Here is a 6,194-nt window from a genome sequence, read left to right as displayed (position 1 = left end):
GTTTGGATAATGGCGTTTCTGAGCGAGTGATATGAGTCGAATTTTCACAAATTGGATTTCGGCTTGCGAAAGTACTATTGTTTCGTATGAAGATTCGGAAGTGGACTGTATATGATGTGATTTAATTTGGTTAAAGAAACGAAATATGTATGAAATAACTCGTACTGCTCTGGGCCATGATGAAAATCGACTCAGAGTGTCAGGTTCCTCTTCTAATGTATGAAAGGTTTCAACTTTGCGAATCTCGGGGGTAATAATTTTTTGTTGAAAGGATATTGGCCATTGCTCCGCAGGTTTCACTAGCTATTCGGGACCGCGCCACCAAAGTGAGTTATGGACTAACTCTTGGGGCTTGCAGCCGCGTGTGCCCAAATCGGCCGGGTTTTGGTTAGATGAAATATGCCTCCAATTGACGTTCCCGACATTTTTGATTATCTGGGTTGTGCGGTTTGCCACATATACTTTCCAAGTACATGGTGCTTTTTCTAACCACGAGAGGACTATAGATGAATCGCACCAGAGGAATAACTCATATTTTCCGAGCGGAAGCTGGGAAATAACGTTTTTAATTGCCTTGGATAATAAAACTGCTCCACATAACTCTAAGCGCGGAAGGCTTATGGTTTGTAATGGAGCCACTTTAGATTTGGAAAACAGTAAATGAGAAGTAACATGATTATCATGTGAATGGGCGCGAATATAAATTGATGCACAGAAGGCTTTTTCAGAAGAGTCACAAAATCCGTGAATTTGGATTTTTCGATCGGGAGCGAATTTTGTCCATCGGGGTATTTGAATTTGATCTATTGCTGGTAAATCTACGACAAATTGATTCCACTTGTGCAGTGAAAGTGGTTTCACGCATTCGTCCCATTCTGTGCCCTCTAGCCAAAGTTGTTGTAAAAGCATTTTTGCTTGAATAATGATGGGCGATAGCCACCCTGCCGGGTCAAAAAGTTTTGGCACCGACGAAAGAATTTGACGCTTTGTTGCACTTGTTGATGGGTTTATTGACTGAATAGAATATGAAAATGAATCGTTAAGGGCATTCCACCGTATGCCAAGTGTTTTAGTGGAGCTGGAACTATCAAACTTAAGAAAGTCGGAGTGTTGGAATATTTTTTAGAAGTTGTGGGTGATTGGCTGTAATCTTTTTCAGAGGAAATCCAGCCGTTAATAAGCACTGAATGAGTTGCGATTGTGCATATAAGGAGGATGGGATATCATGGCCCCCGGATAAGATATCATCGACATATGTTTCCTCGGTAAGAATACGTTTGGTTAATGGATAAGAGTGTGAGGAATCTTTTGCTAATTGGTGTAAAGTACGGATCGCCAAATACGGGGCGCAGTTAACGCCGAAAGTGACTGTTTTGAGCGCAAAGTCGCTGACTTTATTTTAATTTTTCCTACGGAAGAGGATGCGTTGAAATTTCTGGTCCTGTTCGTGTACTAGGATCTGCCGATACATTTTTTGGATGTCTCCATTGAAAACATATCGGTAAAGTCGCCAATTTAAGATGACAACCATTAAATCGGTTTGTAAAGTGGGACCGGTATGGAGAACATCGTTGAGCGAAAGTCCAGTTTCGGAGGGCTTAGAGGCATTAAATACCACTCGTACTTTTGTTGACTTGCTTTCGGCACGAATGACCGAATGATGAGGTAAATAAAAAGATAGATACTTTCTATTATCATGGATTTCCTCAGAAGAGGTTGGTTTCATGTGCTCTAAAGTTAAGTATTCCTCCAATACTTGAGTATATTCTTCTTTTAGGTCGGGATTTTTGCTGAGTGTATGTTCCATACGAATGGCTTGCTTCATGGCTTGGTAACGAGAACGACCGATACTGAGACTAGATGGAAATGTTCTTTTGAACGGAAGACGAACAACATATCGCCCGTCATCTTGGCGGTATGTTGTGTTGACATAGAATGTCTCACAAAATACATCATCTTCGGATGGTGTATGATGCTCTGGTAATTCTTCGATTTCCCAGAATTTTGTAAGTTGAGAATTTATTTTCTCGCTGTCGTCCTCCATGATGTGAGTACGGTTCATTGGTCCACTGAGGTACCACCCAAATATGGAGTTTTGCGCTAAAAGATTCCCGAATACGTTATGTTTGACTCCTTCCAGCAGAACTTGTGGCATCGCTGCCAATGATGATATCAATCTTAGAAGGGTTAAAGAAATATGGGTCAGCCAAATCTAAGTCCGTTTTGACGGCGACATTGGGTTTTTTCATCGGGAAAGTTGGGAGAAAACTGGTTAGTTTGTGAAGTACAATTGCCTTGGCTTCTATGCGCATATTGTTTCTTTTGGCTACAAGAACGGGGTGACAAACGCGATTAGCGTTTTCGATCATTGAGCCGCCCATTCCAGTTATAGAGAAGTTTTCTTTGATTGTAGGCAATTGCAACCTTTTCTGAGATTTTTCAGATATGAAGGTTTTTTTGTGACCCCTGGTCGATGAGAGCTCTAAGTGAGTATAATTCGCCTAGATGCTCAACATGTACGATGGCTGTGGGCAATAGAGTGGTTTCGTTATTGCTGGAGAAATTCGCTTGAACAACGGTTGTAGAACGCTCCGTAGGCTGCTGTTTTGCGATAACTCGAAAATTGGATGTTTCACTTGGGCTTGATTAGATTGGGTTGGAGTTGCTGGATTGGATTGCGTGAGCAATAATGAAGTTGAGTGGGTGGCTGATTGGGTGGACTGGCGTTGAACGTTGGATTCGCTGGTTAGATTGGACTCCGAGTGTAAGAGGGTATGGTGCGATCTTTTGCATTGAAAGCATTTAAAAGTACTGTGGCAGTCCTTTAAGACATGATTATATGCCAAGCAGTTGAGACAGTACCCATTTTCTTCGACGAACTTTTTTCTTTCTGGTACGCTAAGTTGGCGAAAATTGGGGCACACTTTAAGAGAATGTGGGTTACTACAGAGCTTGCATTTGACGGACAGGTTTTCTTTCGAATGAAAAGCTTTAATTTTATTGGAGCGTTGTGGAAATGAGTGCCGATTCTTAGTCATTCGAATACTGTTTAGTCGTTCTACGACTTCGTAGCGACTGGTTAAAAACTCATCCATATGAGACCACAATGGTAGTTCTTTACGCGACTTAAGAGATTGCTCCCAGAGTGAAAGGGTTTCTTCTGGGAGTTTCGTTGAACTGAAATAAATGAGGATTGGATCCCAATTAGCGACGGGAACGCCTAGGGAATTAAGTGAGGAAAGGCAATCGTTAATCGTGGTTTTGATTTTTTTAATCGCTTCACTATTTTCGGAGTTGACCGCCGGGAGACTGAATAGGGTTTTCAGCTGATTGTCGACTAGCATTCGCTTGTTTTCATAACGCGCACGGAGAGCTTCCCAAGCCAGGGCAAAATTTTCGTCACATAATTTGTAATGTTTGACGATACCACTTGCTTTACCTCTTGTTTTGTTTCAGAGGTGATAGAGCTTTTGAGCAGGGGTTAGCTTGGGGTGGTTCAAATATACGGCCGTGAACATGTCACGAAACGAGGGCCAATCTTCATAACTGCCATAAAAGACTTCAGTGTCGCATGGAGGTACTTTAATGCAAGCCATTGAGTTGTCTGATTGAGACTGAAGAGAGTGATTCAAATTCGAGTTTTTGCTTGGGGTACCTTGAATAAGTTTAATTTGATCTAAGATATGGGCTTTACAAATGTAAAAAGTGTCGGCGCACAGCTGAAACTTATCGTGAGCCTCTGCCTGGAATTCTGCTGAAACGGAGCTTTCATCAGCAATGCATACGTTTGCATAAGAGGAACGCAAATTTTCCCAGCGTGCATTTAATTCTTGAAGCTTCACTTCAAGTAGCGAGTCGGTGTGGTCAGCAAGGTCCTCTCGTTCAAAATTAGAACAAAAGTGAATGACACTATTAGACTCAAAGATGAACTGGGAGGTCAGTTCCTGATTGATCGACATTTTGAATTTGGAGTAGTCTTTAATTTAGATTGGAACAGAGGGAACGCTACTGAGTAGCAATCGGGATTTCGCAATATTTTGCCAAACTTTGTATGAGGTTCTTTATGCGTTATGTAAGCGCTGCGACATAAACGCAATTTGCGATAAGGATGAGACAAATTAGATTTGAAAATATTAAATTTGCATATACTTCTTTAAGCGTTCCGTAAGCGGAGCGACGTAAACGCAGTAAAGATGGAAAAAAAATGGGATTCAGAACGATTAAATTTTGCAAAATACACTTCGTGCGCTACGTAAGCGGAGCGACGTAAACGCAATCGAAATGAGACGAATTAAGAAATATTTATTGGTTTTTTTTTTTTTTTTTGCATAGAAATTTATTCACCCAAGATTTATGCTTTCTTACGGAAAAGTTGGACGTAGGAAACCTACGAACACCCTGTAAACGACAATAGCGTACCAAGGTTTTTCGGTGCCGACGCAAGCAGCGGCAGCGCAGTACTATTCGGTATAAAATTGACGAACTAAGTTTTTCAAAGCAAATAGTTCGAAATGTCTAAATACTTGAGTATTTTCTTTATGTACGTACAAATTTGAAAAAAAGTTTCTGGTTGTACTATGCAACCCACCGGAAAATAGCTCGCATGTACGTATGTAGTTTTATAAACACTTGATTTTGAATGCAAGTGTGCCTACGTAAGAATCAACGATTATTTACTTTTGCATACGCTGCCTTGTGAATAACCAAAGCCCAAGGGGATTTGTTTTTGTTCTTATTAGTGTGCGCAATAAATATGTACGACGTCTTGTCTCTCTGTTTGTGATAAAGTTGTTTCTCCGCCAACGTAACTTTTGCCGCAGCAAATTACCTCGCAGCGCCAATACTGTATGACGAAGAACAAGAAGTTTTTATTTATTTATTTTCTTTGTTTTTGATTTTGTTTTTCTCAAATAGCCTTGCGCAAGCAGCGCAAGCACAGGCAAATCGACTAGGAATGTATTTTCAAAATTTTTTGGGGATGAAGATTTCTTCTGCGGTATGTACGTATGTATGTATGCATAAACATTTATGTACATACATATATGGCTCTGTCAAAGCAATAAAGATTTCTGCGCGAAAGCAAACAGAGTATTAAAAACAGCGAGTAGATTTGAAATTGAAATAGCCAGTTGAAAATAAATGAGGCATATGGGCATACCTATGTACATACGAGAATATGTCTGTATAAAGAATAACAGTACTATGTAAATATATCTATCCTTTGGTGCAATATATTATTAGGTATGTATATATCGGTAGAGACATACATACATACGTATTTATATACATGCCAGGCTTGACTTCCTAGCGCAGCGAATCACTTAGGTCGGCAGCGCCACTACTTAACAACGAAGCTTGTTCAAATACACTTGCGCAAACGCAAGCAGCGCAAACACAAGCAAAGGACTGAGTATTTTCAATAGATTTATTTTTTGGTTTTTGCGGGATGCGCAAAATGTAGTTATGTATGCGTATATGTATGTATATGGATCTGTCAAAGCGAAAAACGTTTCTGCGCCGAAGCAAACAGAGTATTAACTAGCGAGTAAATTTTAAACTGAAATAGCGAGTTGAAAGTAAATGAGGCATATGTGCATACATATGTACATACAAAAAAATTTAAGTATAAAGAATAAGGGTACTATGTAAATATGTCTATCCTTTTGTGCATATACATATCTACATATTAGGTATGTAGCTATCGGAAGATGTGTATGTATGTATGTTCATGCAAGGTTTGACTTACTTTGTTTCATCGATACTTTTCCATCTTTGGTTAATGTTGATGTCCAGCGATGGGTATAACTACCAAGCTGTTGTGCCGACTGGGTTTCCTTGCACGTGGGAATGAAGTTGTTAGCCAGGTTAAAGTTGGAGTCGATGAACTAGATGGCTTCTAGAGGGATTTACTAACAGCACTAGCGCGTTTGCTTTTTGACGCTGGGTATTAGGTTCATTCCTTATCTTTTTGGACTAAAATCTGAAAAGTGTCAAAATGCCAGAGCGTAAGCAAAATGCGCTCACTAAAAGAGAGTAACAGGAAAAGTAAAGGAACGCAAAAAACCAAATTTTTAGTCCAAAGAATGGCAACAACAAAACTAACGTCAAATAAGAACAGAAATGTATGTACAAAACACATTCACACACGCACAAGCACAATAAACACTTGCTATATCAATTATTTTTTGCCTCCT

This window comes from Rhagoletis pomonella, unplaced genomic scaffold, assembly GCF_013731165.1.
Source record: "Rhagoletis pomonella isolate Grant_MI unplaced genomic scaffold, Rhpom_1.0 Rhpom_scaffold_00009, whole genome shotgun sequence".
Taxonomy (NCBI): Eukaryota; Metazoa; Arthropoda; class Insecta; order Diptera; family Tephritidae; genus Rhagoletis; species Rhagoletis pomonella.
The sequence above is the reverse complement of the archived record's forward strand: the minus strand, read 5'-3'. Positions refer to the sequence as shown.